Here is a 24115-nt window from a genome sequence, read left to right as displayed (position 1 = left end):
TGACCCAGCAGAGCAGTGGAGAAAGGAGTCTTTTTGATAATTGGTACTGGATATCCTTAGGGGAAAAAAATCTTGGCCTCTCCCTCTTACCAGATGGGTTACTGATCTAAATGTGGAAGAAAATGAACAGAAACGTCTTTATGATCTGGCAACGGGCATAAAGTGCTTAAACAAGATGCAAAAAGTGCTCATCATAAAGAAAAAAAAAAGAGGAATTAAACTATTTTAAAATTAAGAACTAGTCTCCAAAAGACACCATTAAGATTCTAAAAAAGGCAGGCCAAAGAATAGAAGAAATCCACAATACTCATAGCTGACAAAACACTTGTCATCAGATTATATATATTAAAAAAAAAAAAAAAAGAACACCTACAAAACAATTTGAAAAAGAAACAAAATATTAAGAATGGCCCCAAACTACCCAGCTTAAACTGGCATTCCAAAAGAGTAAATGTAAATGCTGGAGAGGCTGTGGAGAAAAGGAAACCCTCCTACAATGTTGGTAGGAATGTAGTTGGTGCAGCCGTTATGAAAAACAGTACGGAGATTCATCAAAAGACTTAAAATAGACTTACTATATGATCCAGCAATCCCACTCCTGGGCATATATCTAAAGGGAACCTTAATTCAAAAAGATATATACACCCTAGTGTTCATAGCAGCACTATGTACAATAGCCAAGACATGGAAACAACTTACATGTCCATGGACAGATGACTGGATAGAGAAGTTAGTATATTTATACAATGGAATACTACTCAGCCATAAAAAAGAATAAAATAATGCCATTTGCAGCAACATGGATGGACTTGGAGACTGTTATTCTAAGTGAAGCAAGCCAGAAAGAGAAAGAAAAGTACCATATAATATCACTTATATGTGGAATTAAAGAAATACAAATGAACTTACTTACAAAACAGAAACAAACTCACAGACAAAGAAAACAGACTTATGGTTTTCCAGGGGGAAAGGGGGTAGGAAGGGATAAACTGGGAGTTCGAGATTTACAGATACTGACTAATATATACAAAATAGATAAACAAGTTTATACTGTATAGCACAGGGAACTATATTCAATATCTTGTAGTAACCTATAATGAAAAAGAATATGAAAACAAATATATGTATGTTCATGTATGACTGAAGTATTATGCTGTACACCAGAAATTGACACAATATTGTAAACTGACTATACTTCAATAAATATATATATACAATAAAAAAGTTTAAAAAATTAAAAATAAATTTTTTAAAAAGCAGAGTAAATGTACAAATGTCTAATAAATATAAAAAGATGCTCAATTTCACCAGTTATCAGAGAAATGCCAATAAAATCATGATGTAATACCACTACATACATACTAGAATAACTAAAACAAACAAACAAAATACAGAAGATACCAAGTGTTGTCAAGGATATGGAGCAACCAAAATCCTTATATACTGCTAATAGGACTATAAATGGGTACAACCACTTTGGAAAATTGAGAAGAGGTAGTAGATACTAAACTTGAACACATACTGAATACTCTGTATCACAGCAATTCGACTCCTAGGTCTATATCTAGCAGGCATGTATGTATGGGTGTATGTATGTACACTTACCAAAACACATGTACAGGAATGTTCCTAAGAGTGCTATTCCCAAGAGCCACAAACTAGAAACATCTAAATGCCCATCAACAGTAGAATGAATAAATTGCAGTAAATTTACTGAATGGAATACCCTACAACAATGCAAGTGAACAATCTACAGCTGCATATAACAATATGAATGAATCTGATCAACATAAAGTTGAATGAAAGAAGTAAAAACAAAGACTGTATTATATGGTTTTGTTTATTTACAGTTCCTTAACAAGCAAAGCTCATCCATGATGTTAGAAGTCAGAACAGTTAGTTATCCTTGGTGCGGGCAGTGACTGAGGAGAACAGGAGGACCATTCCTGGGATGTTGATCATGTTCTACTCCTTAGTCTCGGTGCTGGTAAACAGGTGCATTACCTCTGTGAAAACGTATTTAAGCCATTTTTATTCATATGTTATACTTCAATAATAAGGTTTTTTTAAGATCGGGGAGAGGGATAAATTAGGAATTTGGGATTAACAGATACACATCACTATATATAAAACAGATCTACTATATAGCACAGGGAACTATATTCGATTTCTTGTAATAACATATAATGGAAAAGAATCTGAAAAGAAAATATGTATCTGTATCTCTACATATAACTGAATGGCTTTGCTGTACACCTGAAACTAACATTGTAAATCAACTACACTTAAATAAAAAATAAAATTAACAAAAATATTTGTTTTAACAACAACAACAACAAAGATCAGGGACAAAGGAAGGAGCCAGCAAAGAAGACTGAAGAGGGTTGAACAGTGAGAAAGGGGAAAACCAGAGTGTCATGTCCCAAAAGCCACATGAAAATAGTTCATAAAGAAGGAAGAGGTATATCCGGAATATATGAAGAACGCTAACAACTCAACAATAAACAGACAAATATCCCAAATGGTATACATAATGAAAATAAAAATAGGTAAAGGTGTGAATAGACATTTCTCTGAAGAAGACATGTGAATTGCTAACAAGCACAGAAAAAGATGCTGAACATCACGAGTCATCAAGGAAATGCAAATCAAAAGCACAATGAGACACCATTTCTCACTTGCTAGGATGGCTATAATCAAAAAGACAGACAATAGCAAGTGTCAGCAAGGATGTAGAGAAACCAAACCCTCACACATTGCTGGTGAAGTGTCAAATGGTGCAGCCGCTTTGGAAAACTGTCTGGCAGTCCAGCAAAATGTGAAACAGAAAGAGTTACCATAGGAACCTGCAACTGCCCTCCTAGGAATATTTCCTTTCAACCAAGAGAAATGAAAACATATCCACACAATAACTTGTACATGAACCTTCATAGCAGTATTATTCACAATCACCAAAAAGTGAAAACAACCCAAATGTCCATCAGCTGATGAACAAAATGTGGTATGTCCATGCAACAGCATATTACTCAACAATAAAAGGGAATGAAGTACTCATATATGATACGACATGGGTGAACCTCAAAAATGTTATTGTTACGGAAAGCAGCTAGACACAAAAGGCCATGGATTGCATGGGGCCATTTATATGAAATGTCTAGAATGTGCAAATCTATAGAGTGAGAAGGTAGAAAAGCAGTTGCCTGGGACTGGAGGAGGCGAGGGAGGGACCAGGAGCAACCGCTAAATTATACAAGGTTTTCCAGGGAACGATGAAAATGGTCTAAAATTAGATTATGGGGATGGTTGTACAACTCTGTACATATACTAAAAACCACTGAATTGTACAGTTTAAAAGGGTGGACTTTATGGTATGTAAATTACATCTCAAAGTTATTTTTAAATAAAGAAGGAAGTGGTGATCACTCAGGAGAACTTGTTCAGACATCCCTCCCACCAGAAGATCCTACTTGCAGAGAAATGATATTTGCTCAGAAGGAAAGTTCCAGGCAACTTATTTAGGGATAAAATAAATCCTCTATGCATTAAAAAAGAAGACCTCTGAGCCCTTGGTCAAAGCCTTAGGAAAGGCCCCCGGGGAGTCAGTTGCTTGAAAACAAGGTCTTTAGTCCCCAAAAGGAGCAAAATATTATTGCCCTAGCATCAAACTTAACAAGAATAAAAAACTTTGAGGTAGCCACCAAAGGAAATACAACAAGCATTTTTGGTCACTGCACCTAAAGGATTAAGAGAGGGATTGACGGAGGTAGGGAGTTCGAAAAGGAAGAGAGAAGAAATTCTGCTGAATTAAGATGGACAAGCATCAGGACTGTTTAGGCTAAAAACACAACCGTTGAGAAATGAATCAGGCATTCAGATTCTCTGAAAACAGACAATCTGGATAAAGTGAATCCAAGTTTTTTTCATCAAATCCCAAAATGTTTCCATTAAAAAGCACTGCTTGCATTCTCTACAATGTATAATGAAAACAATTAAGAATGACTTCATTTGGTAAGTAACAAGCTAAGGAACTCATTACAGAAAAAATACAGTATAATTAGACAAACATAAAAGAGTTTAAAATGCTTGCATATATGTTTAAATGTCAGAGTCATATGTGACCATTTATGAATTCATTCAAAAGACATTTACTTAATGCTTGCTTTGGTCCATGCCCTGCTTGTACCGGATGAGGAAGACAGCAGGCAGAGGGAGGGTAGGGACACAGGTCAAGAAAGCAGGAGGAAAGCAAGGAAGGGAGGAAACAAAGGATGGAGGCTTGGAGCCTAGGAGCTAGTTGGCAATGTCAAGGTGAGAAGATGGCAGGTGGCGGACGAGGCAACCCAGACCTGCTCCCAAGGACAGAGACCTGGGTCCCCTCAGCAACCCTATTCCCTAGACTGGTGGGAATTGGGGGCGGCGGTGGGGGAAGTTAATTTCGTTGGACTCTAGAGACATCATTGTCTAGGATCTCAGAAGCAGTGTGTGTGACCAGAACCCTGCAATCAGGACCAGGCTCAATGACAAAATCCTGAGTCTGGGGTGGGTGAACTCCAACTCTCTAGATAATAAATCTTCCCGATTTCTTCCATTGTTCCATGGCCCCCCTCAAACTCTTGTACATTCATAGTGGGTCTGAGCTGCCAGGTTCCCTGGACCACCTCGTCCCCTCCCGCACCCATGGACCGGTGGGCAATGCTGTTGCACGCACACGTGCCAACATTCGTCCAAGTCAAGCGATTCCTCTATTCTTTTGAAATCTGGTTTTGTACGAGTCCCACAGCACTCTTGTGAGGTGTTGCTTTGCAATTCTCTGTGTTCTAATGACTGTTGACTAAAGACATTCCTACCGTTAAAAGAAGAGCATGTTCCAATTCAATATCTTTAATAGAAGAAATGTTTCCAACTGCAGAAATTCCTTCCTGACTTGAGGAGAAAATATTTTCTCACTGATGAAATTTATCAAACTGGTGTATAATCTTTTGGGAAGAAAAACAGTAGCAGTGATAAAACTTCAGCTGAGAACCATATGTTTAAAAAAGCAGCCATTTTAAACTAAGGGCAACATATCCATGAAAGAGTGATTCATTTTCCAGAGTCATCACCCTCCTCTCACCTGTGAAGTTTTTGCCAAAAAAATCATGGAACTTGGAATATTGCACTGGAAATTGACCTCATAAGTTACTTTTTGAATATCTTCACACAAAGATTATCCTAGGATAATGCTAAAAGAATGACCAAATATAAAATAGTGTATAACAGTCAATTCACACTGGCAGAAATTTCTCAGTAAAGACATTCATTTTGCCCATAATTTTATTATTTTTCATACCTTATCTTATTTTGCAAGCTAATATCCTTTTAAAGTAGGCTGGATTCTAGCAGAAAATGGTGAGATTATTCAATTTTTTCTAAGATATTGTCATTTCTACTCTCACAGTGTAATGATTATATGTGTTTTAATAACATTTTAAATAACACTCTAATGTCTATTCCAGATAACTGTCTTTGTATATTGAATACTCAACCCAGCATCACGTGGCAGTATACACAAACCAATTCTCTTCTATCCAATGGCTAACTGGACAGGGACTTATGATGTCTCTTTCTCTCTCTCTCCGTATTTTATTCTGTAACATTTATGTTTCAATGTTAGCATTCTTGTTTTTAATTACCTGTCCTTTTCTTTCAGCTTAAAAAAGAAATGAAAATGGCCCACAGCCCGTCTTCCAAAGAGAACCACTTTTACACATTACTGCATTTGCTTTCAGTCTTGGAAAGCAACTTTTCGATTTAATTTTAAAACTTTTTTTCTCATTAAAGGAATACATGCTCATTCAAGAAATCTGTCAAATGTCCTTGATAAACTCCTGTCTTTCAAGATTTGATGTTAGTGAAATGCAAGAATCTGAGGAAACAGGACTCACATGTCAGGAGTATTAAGTGATAAAACCTTTCAGGAAGGCAGTTTGGCGGTATTTGTCATTATTGAATATGGGTGTACCTCTGACCTAGAGACCCATTTCTAGGAATGTTTCCTACAAAATCCTTGTTTGTGCACATAAAGATAGTCACTGAAACAGTGTTTATAATAGCAAAAAACTAGGAAATGGCTTAATATACATCATTAGGGAGTTAGTTAAATGAATGATACAGCTATATTATACACAGATGTTTATTTATATATTATAAATACTATGCAGCTATTAAAAATGAATGAGATTAAGTGAATAGAATTAAATTTATTTTTTAAATCTTTGAATTAAAAATATGAGATGGGGGAGGATATAGGTGCGTGGTAAAGTGCATGCGTAGCATGCATGAGGTCCTGGGTTCAATCCCCAGACCCTCCATTAAAAAAATAAAGAAAGAAAAGAAAAGAAATTTTTAAAAAACGTAATTACCTCCCCACCTCTAGAAAAAAACTAAAATAAAAAGGAGGGAGGGTATAGCTAGGGGGAGGGTATAGCTCAGTGGGGGGAGGGCATAGCTCAGTGCGGGGGAGGGTACAGCTCAGTGGTAGAGCACATGTTTAGCATGCACAAGGTCATGGGTGCCATCCCCAGTCCCTCTGTTAAATTTAAAAAATATATACAATAATAGTAATAATAATAAATAAGTAAACCTAATTACATTCCCCCCAAAAAATCAACAACAAAAAATATGAGATAAACCTACATACACTGATATCTAAAAAGCTCCCAAGATGTAGTATAAAATGAAAAAGGTAAAGTATGAAACAGCTGGTCTAGTATGATCATGTGTATGTAAATACAAGAGGGCTCCATGTACATAGATACAAAGGAAAATGCACAGAAAATACTAGAAGGATGCATACAAAACTGTCACCTCTGGCAAGGGAGCACCCCACTCAGCTCTGTGTCGTCATGGCTGGCCAGACTCTTTACAATAAGAACACATTCATGTATTACTTCTATAATTTTAAAAAGCAAAACTCTACAAAGCATTTCTTGATTAATTATTAGAGACCATAATATTTTAAAATACCATTTCTTAGATTATTAAAGATATATTATTATAAAACATTCAGATAATGTATGCTATGTATAATATGTAAAATGTATATATAGAACATATAAAATGTATGATATGTATAATATATAAAATGTATAATATATTTTAAAAAGTATAATTAAGAAAATCAGAATCATCAGAGATAGCCTCTTTACTTCCATCGACTCACATATCTGTGTGTTTGTATATGGAGATGTTCATATATATGTATATTATGTTAAAATAAAAATGATATCATATTGTGTATATATTTTATATCCTGTTGATTTGTTCATTTAATATTTTGTCATCACCACGGCATATGATTGGACTCTAAACACAAGATTTTTAAAATTAGTAAATAATTCAAGCATACGAACAGCACAGAAACTCATAAAGTGAACACCGTGGACCCAGCACCCAGCTGAAGAAATAAACATAACAGATTAATAAACTCCATTTACTTGCTCCTCAACACCATCTTCCCTCTTCTCTCTCCAAAAGTAAACCTTGATTTGAATTTGGCGTTTATCATTTCCATGCAGGCTTTGGACCTTTTAGATAAATGTATGGGAAAAAATATAGTATTGCTTTGCTGAAAACATGGTTTTCAATGCCTACTTAATGTTCTATATGATAGACAGGCTATATTTATTCAACTTGTCCCTAGTTATTGAGCATTTTGGAACAAATAGAATTTTTACATTTCCTTTTAAAGTAAGGTTGAAATAAGTTGCTACAAAAAGGTACAGTCTCATTGGTGGAATGACTCTCTTATATTCACAAACTCCAGAGCCAACTCCACATTTCCCGTGTTTTCTTTACTTGGCTCTGTTTTCAGAGAATTTCTTATTTGCAAACCTACTATTAAAAGAATGTTGAAATGTTGGAGAGGGTGTGGAGAAAAGGGAATCCACTTACACTGCTGGTGGGAATGTAGTTTGGTGCAGACGTTATGGAAAACAGTATGGAGATTCCTCAAAAAACTAAAAATAGACTTACCGTATGATACAGCAATCCCACTGCTGGGCCTATATCCAGAGGGAACCTTAATTCAAAAAGATTCATGCATCCCAGTGTTCACAGCAGCACTATGTACAATAGCCAAGATGTGGAAACAACCTAAATGTCCACGGACAGATGACTAGATAAAGAAGCTGTAGTATATTTATGCAATGGAATATAACTCAGCCACTAAAAAGAATAAAATAATGCCATTTGCAGCAACATGGATGGAGCTGGAGATTGTCATTCTAAGTGAGGTAAGCCAGAAAGAGAAAGAAAAATACCATATGATATCACTTACATGTGGAATCTAATAAAAAAAAACAAAGACAAATGAACTTATTTACAAAATAGACATAGAAAACAAACTTATTGCTACCAGGGGAGGAAGGGTGTGGGAAGGGATAAATTAGGAATTTGAGATTTGCAAATAATAATTACTGTATATAAAATAGATAAACAACAAATTTATACTGTATAGCACAGGGAACTATATTCAGTATCTTATAGTAACCTATTATAAAAACGAATATGAAAACGAATATATGTATGTATATGTATGACTGAAACATGCTGTACACCAGAAGTTGATGTAACATTGTAAACTGACTAGACTTCAATTAAAAAAAAGAGTACTGCAAGCATGGAGAGTCAAAGAAGCCAGGACTTACGGCTGAGCTTTCCCCATTTCTGCTCTGGGCTCTTGTTTCTCTTCCTATGGACTCCATCAATCTTGCAACCTACACATTGACAGCCAACAGCACAACTTGTCCCCTTAGCACAGCTGTCACACTGGGATGACTGGTTTCTCTTTCTGAATGCAACTCTTTTTCCTTCATAATGTAATGATCTAACCCACTGCTCTAATTTAACAATAATCTCCCTTTCTCTCTAGGTTTAAGGTTCCCCAAATAAGTCAGACATCTGTCATCTGACTTGACATTTCATGAAAATGACAGTCACTTCTTGGAAGCCACTACTAAATATATCAATCACCAGGAAGGATGACAAAATAACAATACTTGTCTTTGAATACACATGCCAGAATTTATATGTTCTCAATCAGCAGTACACTTGATCCCAGTCACTGCATAAAAATCTCTTTGAAAACCTTCTTTTGAAATTGCCTTCAGAAACTGAATTTTCTAAATGGAGACAAATCTTTCCCTCAGGCAGTAGATTCTATTTACAAAAGCACCTCACAGGAGTTTGGATTCAGAGCTGGGGTGATGGAGCTGAGTACCAGTACTGGTGTGAATGGGAGGGAGCTGAGCACATCTGGTCTCGAAGCGACAGAAACATGGCCACATGGGCTGGTGAGGACCAGTGTCCATGCCGACTGGTCCACGCTCATGCCATTTCAGTTACAAAAGTCATTTGAACCTCACCCTCCTAAGGGGCTTGATCACCTCCCCTGTCCATTAAGTCAAGGCAGAGGGGCAAAGTGGGAAAAGCTGCTTTATTTCTCAAAAGAGGAAAAGGAAAAAAAGCGCTCAAGTGGGGAGCCATCAGCCAAGATGGCCAGTGGAGACAGCTCCGGCTAGGATTTAGCCACGTGGACTTTAATGGGAGGCTTTCACTACTATGTGTTCCTTCCAGATGTGATGGAGCCAATCGCCTTCTCGTCCATCCTTTTATGGGCTTTTCTGCTTGTCATGTCAATCATCAACTGTCATGGTATAGGAGGATGTGGCACTTAGCATGCTAATACATCACAACGAGTGCATAATGAGGCTCAAGGTCCACTGGAAGTCAAATCCTCTTGGGCTCCATTGGTTCTAACCAGTTTTGTTTCTTCTCTTTGCAGCTCCCTCCTGAAACTTATATAAGAGTAATTGGTTTCTATTCAAGGGAGGGGCCGGGGTATGATCCTGGGGGCAACAGCCTTGGTAACAAAAAGGAAAATTGCTTTTAATTAGAATGTTGGCAATCTGAAGGACCCTGCATTCCTCTGGGAAAAACCATCTAAGGCCTGGGAGACTTTAGTTTTTCTATAAACAAGAGTCAGGGTTTAGGGGGAAGTTCCTACAGAAGAACTTAAAGATATTGTTATGTATATTCCTTGAGAAGGAACCAGGACCCTGCCCCAACACTGCACTATTGTTTCTTGAATGTTCTTCTCTCAGTTGACTCCTTTGACTGCATCCCCTCCCTTCCCTCATTAACAATTGTTCAAATCTGCCCTTTGAAACTCAGGGAAGGTCAAAGAGGCTGAATGAAGCCTATTTCCTTTAAACAAGAAATGGGGGACACTGAAAGGTTTGTACTAGGGAGGAACCCACAGGGTCCTGTTTGGTATCAGGTTCAATTCCTGGCTCTGTTAGCTGTGATCTTCAGCAGGTTACTTAACCCAGGACTCAACTTTCTCATCTGTGAAACGGGAATAATGAAAAATTCCTACTTCAGAGGGTGGCTGTGATGATTCAAATAAAAGAATGCATATGAAGAACATGGCCCTGATTTTAGCTATTGTTAAAAATATTGGTCATTAACACATTATGGATCTTGTAAATACAACCTCTGTACAATTCTAGCATACAGAGAGACAAGACAGCAGCAATGACAAAATAAATTATCTCTATTGCACAGAAATACTAGGCTAGCTTTAGAAAAGTACATGAATATGATAGTGGTGGATGGTGATCTTTTTTTCCCCCTAGTTTTATTGAAATAATCACTATATAAGTTTAAGGTGTATGGTATGATGGTTGATTTACATAGGTTGGGAAATGATTACCACAATAAATTCAGCCAACATCCATCTTCTCATGTAGATATGGTAAGAGATGGTGATCTTTTTAAAAGCACTGTCAAGATCATTCTTCCAAGAATAGCCTAAACATGTTCAGTTGGAGGAGTTTTACCTCTCACAGTAGGAGTACGAGGCATCTCTCTTTCCTAATTTGTTCCTCTAATTCTTGGCTCTGTGGGGTTCCAAGAATTGTGAGAACAATTCAGAAGCTGGTCCTTTGTTACCAACTCTCCTCCCTTCATTGTTTTCAACTCTTCCCCTCCCTCCTCCTGTGAACCTAGCATGTGACTTTGCAATCCCCTCTCCCAGCTAGTAGTGAAGTCCATTTCCTATGCCCTTGATATTGGGCTTGGCCCTCTGACTCAGTTGGGCCAATGGCATGTTAGTGGATGTTATACAAGCAAAGACTTGAAATATACATCTGGGCTGGCCCTCTGGCATCTCACACTTCCGTCATCGCCGTGAGAAAAACATGTCCTGGCCAGCCTGCTGGTCCAAGAAATGTGAAGCCAACCTGGATCCAACCTTCAGCTTGGCACCAAACCCAGTCAAGTGCAGGCTACACCAACCTACCTGTGACTGATAACACCACTGTTGTTTAAACCACTGAGTTTTGGAGGTGTTTGTTACACAGCAAAAGCTAACTGATAAACTTCCAACCCTTCACCTTTGGTGAAGTAGAGATAAAGTTTTTCAAAAATAATCCACAAATATATATATGGATATATGTGAAGTAATATGTAAGTTTATATAAATACCATAGAAATGTGCATGACTAATTTCCTGGAGAACATGCCAAGTTAATTCAGTGGCTTTTCCTCAAATTTCCAAGTGACTTATATGTCAAAATGACTTTAACAGAGTGTGAAAAAATATATATATATTTTTTAATTCAGACTTTAATTAGTAGATTTGTCTTTTATATTAGTATGTAGGTCATTTGATAAAATAGCATAAGCATTTATTGAGATATAAATATTTAGAACAAAAAAGCATGGATACTTAAAATTAACCCCACTTTAGCTGGAAGTAGAGATGTAGTATCTTTGCCTAAATAATTACCTCTTTTCATTGATTATGGTATTATTAACCAAAAATAAGGTAAAAAGCCTATTCTTTATATCAGGAAAAATGTTGTTTAAGTTCACTTTTTTCAGTCTTAATTTTTCCCATCTGTTTCCTGCATGTATATTTAGCAGGCTAGCACAGTAATAGGGCTAGTGTCATCCAATGAAAACACCATCCAGCTACTAGTGGTACATCTTAAACAGAATCAGTTGATTATATTTTAAACTGAAAAAGATTATTCATTGTATCTACTAAGGTACATTTGGCTGCAAGTAGCAGAAATCCTCCACTAAATGTAACTTAAACCAAAAGAACATTTATTGTTTACTTAACAAGAAACTCAAAGACAGTCTATATCAGGATTGGCCTGCCAGCTTACCAATGTCATTAAAGATTTAGACTCTTTCTGTCTCTCCATTTTGCATATTGGCCTATTATCCCCATGCACATCACCTCAAGGTTACAAGATAGATGCTGCAGTTCCAACTATCACATACAAGTTCAAGGCAAAAAGAAGGGGGAAGTGGCTGACTCAGCCACTACTTTCTCATGTACGAAGAAAGTAAAAGCTCTTCAGAAGCTTCCCTGCAGACTACTTCTTGCTTCTCATTGGAAAGAAATGGAACACTTACTGATGACATCCTCACTGAAAGGGGGGCTGGGAAGTTGACAGTCTAATGGAAGAGGATTGTCCTGATTGGTTTTGGAATATCATGACGCATCCTCTCAGGCTAGGCCCACTTTCACCCTGAGTAAAATCAGGGTTCTATTAGCAGGAAGAAGGGAAGACGTGAGACTGGACAAACAGCATCTGCACATTGTCTTACTACCCTTGACCTGATGGAAGCAGGAAAGCAGAACACATGGAACTGTGCTTTTACCTTTTTTTTTTTTTGCAGGACAATCTGAACTCCTTTGAGCATGTGAGTAAGCAATTGATACTGCTCTACTCTCAAAATTTCCAAATAGAGCATTTCAGGGAGTGCCCAAACTCCTGAGGCCCATCCACCAGTGACTACTTTACGAAATCCACCCACAGTCAACTCAGTCTTTTAACTTGGTCTCCTTCATGACACATCTTCTGGGTTCCTCTCTGGACTATTTCAAAGATGGTTGTGTTGTGGATATGATGGCTGCTGACTGACTGTAGTCATGTCTCCCCTCTCTGTAACTAACTATGCTTGCAACTGAGGAAATCTTGACAATGTCTAAAACGGCACAATAAGAAAAATTAAATTTTCACTCTTTTCATGGTTCATTATGTTGAAAATAAAAAGACCAAAAGTTAAAAACTGAGTTTACACTTCAAAGCATTATATTAGCAAGCATCTAATTACAAAATGTTACACACGGGGAACTGCATGGGTCTGGTTCCTGCCGCTAAGAATCTGTAATCTGAGACAATCTGGTGATAATCTCATTTTGTCCATGGGGGAGGGGCGTGGATAATATTATTAAGTTATTAAATAATACATGATGACTTTTCGAAGTGTAAACTATTTTGAAAATGCAAAGTTCTAGATCAATTGTTAGGTCCTGACTCTGTGGTCCAACAAATAAAATCTGAGATCACCAATGATGTCCCAAATCACATCTGACACTCTATGAAAACAGAATACTGAGTAAGTTTTTGTAAATGGAGATGTAATTGACATGTAACATTGTATTCATTTTATATAACATAATGGCTTGATATATGCACACATAGCCTGTATATGCTTTGATTATAAAATAAGGACATTGATTTCCATGCATGGCTTGTGGAATCAGTATCCTTGCTTTGCAGTCGCACCTGATAACAACGTGAGATAAATTTCTAGTAATAACAGAATGATGATTCAAAATTCTAAGGCATTCTTAGGTAGAGAAAAAAGGATCTTAAGAGACTGGAACAGAAAACTGTAGAAGAAATGTAAATAAATTTTTTCTTTTCTTTGACTAGATTAAAAGAATTGTCTTTTCAATTTTATTTCCTTCTTTGTCAGTCCAATAAAGTGATGTCATGTGCAACTTTATGCTTTAAAAAAAAATCTAAGCGTTTGGTTCAATTTAACACATTTCCTCTCAACAGCAGACATTCTCTACAGCTCCTTCTCTTGGTCTCCGTGGAATTCTGTGCTCTGCACTCGATTTGATTTTGTGAAGACCTGAATCGTTCTCTAAGCAGTTATGAAATATCTCCCGTAGAGTGGTGGCCCAGGGCAGATGGAGGAATTAACTCAGAGAGCACTCTAAGCAGCCTTATTTTCCAGCAGACAGCTGTCGACGTGATCTCAGTGATCAGTTCCTCCCCCGGTCCACAGAGCAGCCCGCATAGCCTCGGTTCCGTCACGGGAGAGTCTGGGCTCCAGTTGCAGCCCAGTGGCCGCAAGATCCTATTTCCTCCGTGTGTAAGCCCAGTGATCTGAAGCAGATGCTTGGAGGCTGCCTAAAACTGCAACCTTCCTTTGGCGCCTTATCATTTCCTTCCAGCTCAGCCACAGCTCCATCCCGGCTGTACCAGGTTGCTCCCAGCAGTAGAGTTGAGATAAATAACCCTGGTCTTTATAGGGATTCTTAAGGGTGGAAACAAGGCTGGATTTCAGGGAAAATGGAAATAATTTCTCCCTGAATGTAACCCAAAGTATAGCGACTATACATCTACTTTCTTTTTTTTTTTTTTTTTGTTCAATCTATACTTTCTTTCTGCCCCTTTTTAAACACAAACTTATAGCAGAAACCTGCCATTCTGGTATGTAATTTAAAATCTATTTCACTCTAGTATTAAAGATGTCCCATATAACAGAGCTTGTAGTTCATTTCATGAAAATTTATTTCCATACATAGGAACTAACAATTTCCAAGACTCCAATGCATATAAAATTAATAAACCTGAACACTGCTTGATAGCATGACTGTAGTGAAATCTACAAATTGCAATCACAGTTGCAGTCCAAATATATTCCCATTTTAAAACTAGGTGGCTTTCCCGATCAAGTGTTTGCCCTCTTGTAAACAGTCCTGGTGTGGGGGTGAGGCGCCCTGCAAGGGCAAGTTCAGACTTCCTTGGGACATCTGGGTTTAGACAACAGCATAAGGTCTAGATTCGGGATGGTGGAACTGTCCTGGTGACAGACCAGTGTGGGCGAGATTCAGAGTAACCCAGGATGACTCGGGCTCTTGTATCAGAGGCGAGAGAAGGGGAAACCAGCAACTATGAAGTGCCTGATCCCTGCCAAGTGTTTACACACATCAGTTCATTTCCTCTTCATGTTTCACATATGAAGGCAGTTTCCCTTTTCACAGATGGAGAAACTGAGTTCTATGGGAACCCCTGGGTCAGCAGTCTTTGGCCCATCAGTCACCTGACGGCATAGATCCTATTGATCATGTTCTGTATTTTTCCATTATTTTGCATATACATATATATCATTTATATACATACATATATATCATTTAATACTTGTTGAGTAAGCAGCCCTCCCCTGCCGGCATCCTGGTGATGCTGGCCCCTTAGAGCAGATCTCACTAGACTTTAATAAGACCTTAACTAATTAAGGGTGTTCTCTATTTCCTTTGAGACAGGGGATCATCCATAAGCCTCCAGTTCCCTGATACAGATCAGAACCACATGCTCTGGCCACATCGCTGTTTCAGTCCGGGTGCTCCGGCTGTGAGAGGCTCCTGGGGTCAGGTTCCTGTTCCCACAGTTCAAGCCCTAGAGTTGGTACCTGGAGCTTTCTTCCTCAGCTTCTCCAAGACCCAGAGCTCCTGCACCTTCTGCTGCCCGAAAAGGAAAAAGGAAAAAGTCTTCTTGGCTCCATCTCTCCAGAATCCAAGCATTTCTTTTCTTTTGAACTTCTAAAATTCCTACTTATTAACTTGTCTCAGCAGCCAACACAATCTGGGCCCCTCAGGAGGCATTTACCAGAGGCATGCTGAATACAGAATTGTGAGGCCTTCTGGGAGAATCTCCCCTCATCTGCTAGTGAATCCCTGAACATTATTATAATAGTTGCTATAAAACTGATTCAAAAACAAGGAGAAAGGAAATGTCTTCTCCAGCCTCCTAAGCTGTGATCTGGAGGTGAGACAGTTTCTGAGGGGAAAACTGGACTGAAGGAGCTAAGCTCTTCTGGTCACATGGAACCCTTGGGGGGCTTTCTTAGGCCTTCTGGGTCCCAGGTAGCATTTGCTATCCTGAAGAATGTTTTCTACAACCTCATCTTGTCAATCCATATTATCTGTGGGAGGCAATGGCTCAGAACATCTCAAGGAACCAACCCTCGATCACTTATGTTTGCTTTAAAGGGAGTTGTGAGTTATACCTCCTTGAAGGGTATGACAAATAGAATACAAAGGAAGAGATGCTGCACTGATTTCTGGCCAGGGCCTTACTGCCCCTTTGGAATGATCATTCTCGAGACCTGCCGTGTGGCGAGAAATCCATGTCCCATGGAGAGACCACATGTGGGCGCTCCAGTCCACAGGCCCAGCTGAGCCCCCAGCCGAAGACAGCATCACCCGTGGCCATGTGAGTGCGCCATCTTGGACATCTTTTCCAGTCAAGATTTCAAATGACTCCAGTCCCAGCCCCAACTAAGAGATCCTGAGAGAGAAGGACCCAACGAAGGACCCATCTACCCACAGAAACACGGGAGGCATGTTCATTTCCTAGGACTGCCTCACCACAGTACTGTAAACTGGGTGGCTTAAAACAACAGAAACTGTCTCTTACGGTTCTGAAAGCTGGAAGTCTGAAGTCAAGCAGAGGGTCATGCTCCCTCTGAAATCTCTAGGGGAGGGTCCTTCCTTGTCTCTTTCAACTTCAGGTGGTCCCAGATGTCCCTTGGCTTGTGGCAGCATCACTCCAAGGTTTGCCTCCGTCTTCACGTGGACTTCTTCCCTCTGGGTAGCTCTGTGTCCTGATTTCCCTCTTCTTATGGGGACACCGGTGGTACTGGATTTGGGTCCACTCTGATGACCTCATCTTAACTTGATGACATCTGCAAAGATCCTCTTTTCAAATAAGGTCCCATTCACAAGCACCAGGGGCTAGGACTTCAACATGTCTTTTCGGAGGACACAATTTAACCCATAAGAAGAGGTAATGTAAATTGTTATAAGCCTCTTCATTTTGGAGAAGCTTGTTTTGCTGCAATAGAATGGCTGATGCTCCTTCAGTGCATGTCTAGTACCCCAGGCATGTGAGCTGGGTGCCTCAGGGAAGCCAGCTTATGATTAAAAAGTGGATATGCAGATCATTGGAATGTAATCAGAAGTTTGTTTTATTTGTTTTTTTCCCATCATTTTATTTTATTTTTTAAAAAAAGTTTAATGGAGTTACCGGGGATTGAACCCAGGACTTTATCAATGCTAAGCATACACTACCACTGAGCTACACCATTCCCCCTCACTTGGTTTTTGTATAGAGTTGTTTTGTCTTTTTCTCTTCTTGGGATGTTTTCTTCATGAATCTCTATAGACTCTTACAAGTTCAAGATCTTTATTTGGGGCCTATTCTAGAGGAAGAGCAATGGCTGAGAGGCAGAAGACTTGTGTCTCTCCCTGAGTAACTGTGTGACCTTAGGCAAATCAATCAGTCTCTCTGGGCGTTGGTTTCATTCATTCAACAACCATTGATTAGGATCCTACAAAATGTTGGCGGTGGGAGGGGATCAAGTGTTCATACAGCCCAGCCTCTCACTTCATGGACCAGAAAGCTGAGCCCTGGGAGGTTAAGAAACCTGCCAGTCATAAACAAGCTGCATTGTTGTAGTGTTCATCTGTAAAAAGATGGACTGGGAACCAATTTTCTCAAAGGCTCTTTCCAGTCATTAAACTGATTCTGATTCTAAAACCATGAATCTATATTTTACCTGTTTAAAAAAAAAAACTACATTCGATTCAGCTGAACGCATTTCTGGGACTCAGAAATTGCAACTGCAAAACTATGTCTCCACAATTTCCTTGCCTTTGATGCTTATGAATTATGAACCCAGTAAAGAGAATGTTTCATCGAACCATCAAAAGCGAAAATGGTATTTTTTTGTACTTTCAATTCACATGATGTCAACGATCCCATTTTTACTAATCTTAAGAATGTCTCCATCCTTTTAAAAGCCCCTAGAATACCTCATCACAGCAGAGTTGAGTCACAGGGCTACGAAGAGCTTAGCCTTGGAAAGTGTACTCGTTGCCTGATTTACTAGAATAAATAATAATATTGACACTAAAATTTTTAAAAGGTCAATATACCCATGTATCATTTATATAATATTTATATATATCATACATATATGTATATATCATATATACTCAAGTACATATATATATATATCATACTCATTTTTTAAAATGTTTTTAAATTGAATATAGTCAATTACAATGTGTCAATTTCTGGTATACAGTACAATTATATACTTATTTATATATGAGTGTACTCATATTATTTTCTTTGAAAACAGGAAGAAATCTCAAATGTTGGGATTATTTGTGGATTCATCTTCCAATTATGCCTGGTTCCAAAGTATGTAGGCTTAATGATCTGCAGGAACATTTCTATGAACAAATTGCTTTTGGCAACGAAAGCACATCGTGTAAGTCAGATAGTGACACAAAGTATGTGCTGGGTAAAAGAGACTTATAATGTGTCATAAGAAGACCTGGGTGAGTGAGATTAACATACAGTTTAAGACTGCATGTTCTGCTACAGAAGCGAAACCCGATAATACGAATCAAAATTAAAAAGCCATAAAATGAGAAAGTGTTTGCTGCATAGTCAGGGCATGATATCAACCACCATAAGGTTCGAACGTTGGGAGCCTGTGTCAGGAGAAGGCAGTGGAGCATCAGGGGCCGTTTCTTTGGTCCTGGGCACTCGAGGGTTTCTCCCTCTAGGTTCCCACATCCTTGTAAGGTGTGTTTTTATAGCACTTGACCTGTGTGGTCATTATTAGCTGATTGTTCATGTCTCCATCCAGGCTATGAGTGTCTGTGGGAGAGAAATTTGGTCTTAATTCTGTCAGTGTACCCAGCATCTGCTTGACCCTCGGGTACAGAAGGTGATCAACAAGCCGTCTTTCTCCAGTCCCTCCACTGGCAGTGGCAAAGATGCTGTAGGTGATGCGGGCATGAAGGGGTGGCTGAAATGGTGCGGGTTTAGAACAGAATGAATTTGTCCTCCCAGGCAGCTTCAGGTAGTTAATAAATGTGTCATTCATTCATATCTTTCCCCATCCATCCCTGTCTTCTGCGTGGGAACTTCTAGGCTTTTGGATTGTTCAGTGAGGTTCTCGTTACCCATCGCTGCCCGATCATCAGCCTGAATGCAGCTGTCTCTCCAAAGCACCTGTTGCTTACTCAGAGTGCAAACTGAAAGCAGCCTCTGACAGGTCCTCTTTCACAATCGTCTGAGCAGAGTCCAGAGCATGACTCACTCACAGCAATTATGAAAGACAGGGAAGTATTCTCAAGAAAAACAGTTTTGGAAGCAGAGATCTGGCTGGCCCTCCACATGGCCAGACCTCAGGTGTCACTGACAAATACCTGTGTGCCCTAGCTGTCCCCTCTGCTTCCCTCATCTCCTCCATGAGCTGCAATTCCAGGAGATCCACCCAGGAGAGCGTTTCAGCCCTGAGCCCACAGCCTTCTCCCCTGCTTGTTCCTAGAACAGGAACACGTGAGGGGCTGTCTTCTGGGTCCCTGGAACCAAGTCAGCCATGCCCAGGGCCAGGTTTGGACAGGAGGACAGAGCCAGCTGGGCAGTTAATTTTTAAGGTGGAGCTGGAATTTGTTGGGTGCGATCCCTCCTGATAGTTCCTGCCAAAGCCTGAGCCGCCTGCCCTGTGGCTGCCTCATGAGCTGTACTAGAAGCTTCTTCACAAATTGTGTTTTCCCTCCCTCCCAGACTGCTTTGGCCAGTGAACAAATGGGAGGCTGCATCTGCCTTTCAAACAGCTTTGGGTCTCCCAAAACGCACGGCTTGCTCCCAGGTGGCGGGTTTTGTGGGACTTTCCCCCCCTTTCTAGTTTCCTTCCCCACTGCTTTGTACTAAGGGCGTCTGGTAAGGACCTGATCAATACCGGTCACGCCTGATTCCTCCCACGCGCAGCACTTTCCACTGTACGAGGCAGCGTCACTCAACCTCCGCAGAGGAGTCAGGCCCCGCCCGTCACCCATTCACAGGTCTGGTAGCGGGAAGTTCCTGCCAAGCCCCACTCTTCTCTGGCGAAGAGCCCCATTCTCTTCTTCCTTGTCTTGCTCAAACCCTACTACGGAAATGAAAAGACTGGGCAGAATGAGCCATGCACTGGCTGCCACTGTGGGTTAGTCACTGTCTCTTTTTTTCCTTTTTGGTAGTGGAGGTACTGGGGATTGAACCCTGGACTTCCTGCATGCTAAGCATGCACTCTACCATGGATCCATACATGCCCCACTCTCAGTCGCTTTCAAAACTGGTTTATTTACACTTAACCCCCACAATAGCCCTAGAAGCTGATGGTCTTCCCATTTCACAGATGGGTAAATGGTGGTCTGGAGGTATTAACTAGCTTCCCCAGGCTCTCACAGCTACCACACAGCAAAGCTGGGCTTCAAGCCGCTGTCTGGCCTCCTGCATTGTTCGAGTTTCTTTTGGTTACATCACTCAGCTCCATTTCCCTGTGCATGCTCTAGTATATTCTTGATGTGGAAGCCTCACAGATTTCAAGGACTAGAGAATTCTGACTGCAGTTGGTTGGCAACCTTCCTGGGCCAGAGTTCAAAGTGAGTAGGTTAGGATAGTCTTCTCAAAGCGTGGTGTGTGGACAGGGGTCCAGAAACGTTACCAGTCTGACCAGAGATAAATACAAAATCTGAGATTAACCTCTTAAAAACTGTTAAGGCAGGATTTTCCCATCTGGGCACTATTGATATTTTGAGCCAAACAATTCTTTAGTGCGGGGGCCATCCTGTGCCCTGTGGGTCCCTGCCCTCCGCTATGCCCCTACCCTGGCAGCAGCCCTGGCCTCCACCCACTGGGTGCCAGTAACACTCCCCTTCCCGGCTGTGACAACCAAAAGTTCTCCAGATGTTGCTGAATGTCCCCCAGGGGGCAAAAATTACAGCCCCCTCCCACCCCAGTTGAGAACCACTGTTTAAAAGCAATTTGACAGAGGACCTTTATGTCTGTTCCTTCCAACAGTAAAAATATTGGACCTTGAATTTTGCATGTCTTGGTTGTTTCCTAATTTCATTCTTGCAGTAATTCATTTGTATTGGTTTTATTACAGCATCGGTCTGCGAGGCATTGGGGAAATAAAGAGCAAACCAAAACGGGTCTTTCACTGTCGATGGTCTGTTCCAGAAACCCTGTGTGGGGGAGAACACAGCAGGCACCTGGGTGTGAGAAGCCTGCTGGGAGGAAATCGCAACTCTCCCGTCAGATTCCTGTTCTATCTTGACCAATATTTGTGGTTTGTGAACCTATATACAGCCTTTTAACATTTTAATTTTTTTTTTAACATGCAGTACAGGCACTCGGGACAAAATTGAGAAAGTGACCCCCAGCCCAGCCATACAGTCCCCCTTGGGCTCAGCAGTGTCTCCCCGGGCACCGCCCAGAAGATCTTCCTAGTCCCTGCAGAAGGATACACATCCTTATGTCCTCTTTATCTCCCTCTGATGAGGGGCTTTTGAAGACTTTTTAAATGGCAGATCTTTTGGCATTTAGGGGTGGGGGGGCCGCAGCAGACATCCTGTAGAGCAGGCAGGAAGCAATTCTGATAGATGACTCTGCAACGAGATTACTCTCAAGCGCTTGGCAAGACTGTTTCTATTGTTGATGTGATCAACCTCAGCTCTGTATATTAATATATCTTTTTCTGACTACAAAAGCAATATAGGCTTATTATAAAAATTCAGATATCAGAGAAATATGTAACTCTAAATGTAAATAATACCTTATAATCTCACTCTGCCCTGATTTTCACCATAACCGCTGTGAAGTTAGATACGCAGTCTTCCAGAGTTTTGTTTGTGTGTCTGCATGTACCTATAAATGTGTGTGTGTGTGTGTGTGTGTGTGTGTGTGTGTATAAACAACAAGTTCACACTGTATAGCACAGGGAACTCTATTCACTACCTTGTAGTAGTAACCTATAACGAAACAGAATCTGAAAAGGAATATATGTATGTATATGTATGATTGAAACAGGATGCTGTACACCAGAAATTGACACAACATTGTAAACTGACTATACTACAATAAAAATAAATAAATAAAGGTTACATACAAAATGCTAGCCAATGGTTTCTGATATCTTTAAAATAAGAACAATTCAAAAGAATCTATTTGTAAAGCAAAGAATTACTGAGAACACATCTCTCCAGATTTTAGAAATGTGAAAATCCACTGATGTGTAGCCATATGGCGGTTATGTTGATTTCCTTGAAGTTCACCCAAAAGGATTGTTCTCATGCAGTATTTATTAAAATGTATGTTTTCTGTCTAACATTATTGAACAAAACAAATATTTCCCTGGACCAGCCTAACCATCTTATTAACTGTAAATTGCATTATCCAAAATGCAATCAATATTCTTCTGGTATTCAGTGCTCCCAGCGTATAATTCTAAACCACATTAGTAGACGGAGAAGCCTGCATAAGATTTAACAGGCTTTGTCTTGTCTAGCTATTGTTCAGATTTCTTCATCCAAACCGTGCAGTCTGAAGTGAGCATTAATTATCACCAAGAGCAGGGAAAATGTCATTTGGAAAAAAAGCCACCATTGACTATCGTAGGTAAAGAAACGGCATTTTCAGGTTTGGACACCCAAATCACATGTTCCTGCAAAGAATATGTTTTGAGCATGTTTTATATTCTAAGCTCTAAGCTGGGCAGGTCAGTGATACAAAGACAGTTAAAACAGTGTCTACCCTGGCAGAGATTTCTTAGGAGATGGTTTCTCTCTTTAAGAAAGACTCTAAAACATTCTACTATTTGGTGATTTAAGCTCAGATACTAGATACCAAGCAAAATTATTTGCTTTCAAGCTAGCATTTTTACTATGCAGGTGCGTATTAATATCCCCTCCTCAGTGCAGAAGGCTCTCACCCACCACAGAGCAGAATTTTTTGTTTCCTTGAAATGAATTTCTGCTAAATGAATTCTTTCATTAGAAAATCAGGTAGCCTTTCTGCAAAACAAGCAAAACATAAAAAGCACTGTCTCTGAATGTAAGAAAATTATAATTAAAAAAGCAAGCATCTAAAGATCACATACGCTGAAAATGCATGCTTAACGGCGCGCATACAGCACACAGCAAGTACGTGGTGCTTTCCGCTGTTGAATTAACATATTAATTAGATTGGACACATTTTTTAAATTCCCTTTTGTCCATAAAAGGCTTATCCACTTACTAAATTTGACTCAGAAAATGCCAGCACAACCAGAAATGCCAACTACAAAAGGAAACGTATCAAAATTTATCCAGAAACCCTGACAGTAATTGAGTGTTTCACTGCTTCACATCCCAGTCCTGCTAAAGACATTGTAGTTCCTGGTGTCTTAGGATTTGGGGAAGTTCTGCTTTACCTTCAAACCTCCACACATATCTAGCTATATCTCTAAAGCAACTTTTTATAGGTTTCACTCTAAGTCCACTTCTAAAATTTACTTTTGTCTTACCAATTTATTAGGTAGAGAGGTAAATGGATAGTTGATTCATTTCCTAAGACGCAAGAATTTAATATCCAACTCTTAAGATGAGTGGTCTGATTTCTAAAGTCAGCTTTCTCCTTACTAATTTGGTACCTCTGACCCAACCAGCAACACAGTTGCTGTCATTGGAGAGGCAATCCGAAAATGTCACTGATGATGTCACTGTCTGTGAGTGGAGAAACCATGGTGGCACACAGTCTGATAGAAAACACATTCCTACCTGTACAGATATGTGTAAAACAACTGAAAGTGCTGAATTTCAGATGACACACCTTTTGGGCAGATTTTGAAATTATTATTAATTCTACAATACATGACTGAACCTTTCCTACCACTTCTTAAATTTCCCCATAATGGCTTTTATGCTAACCTCTATTCTTCACCCAAAAATTTATTAACCATCTTTTAATTGACCCAAACTCTGATTTTGGCCCTGGGAACACTGGCCTATTTGCTCTCTGATTCTGTCTGTCTGTCTCTTTCTCTCTCCCATCTCGTCCCCCTCCTCCCCTCTATTTAAGAAGACTTTCCTTCCTGCTTCCAGCTCCGGATGGCAGTGAGAGCCTAGCATTCCTCTAGCTTTCTCTGCTTTCCTTCC

At 39.7% G+C, this 24115-nt stretch overlaps 1 long non-coding RNA gene across 1 annotated transcript in view; it reads right to left on the bottom strand.

Annotated features, from left to right (window-relative positions):
• Positions 1-1836: 1836 nt before the first annotated feature.
• LOC116154105 (uncharacterized) overlaps positions 1837-24115 on the bottom strand; it is a 37331-nt gene continuing 15052 nt past the window's right edge. The window contains exon 3 of the long non-coding RNA XR_004137970.2: positions 1837-2006. This is a non-coding gene — a long non-coding RNA (uncharacterized LOC116154105). The remainder of the gene's footprint in view (positions 2007-24115) is intronic.

Source organism: Camelus dromedarius, chromosome 7 (assembly GCF_036321535.1).
Source record: "Camelus dromedarius isolate mCamDro1 chromosome 7, mCamDro1.pat, whole genome shotgun sequence".
Taxonomy (NCBI): domain Eukaryota; kingdom Metazoa; phylum Chordata; class Mammalia; order Artiodactyla; family Camelidae; genus Camelus; species Camelus dromedarius.
This window is presented reverse-complemented; position numbering and strand designations above follow the sequence as displayed.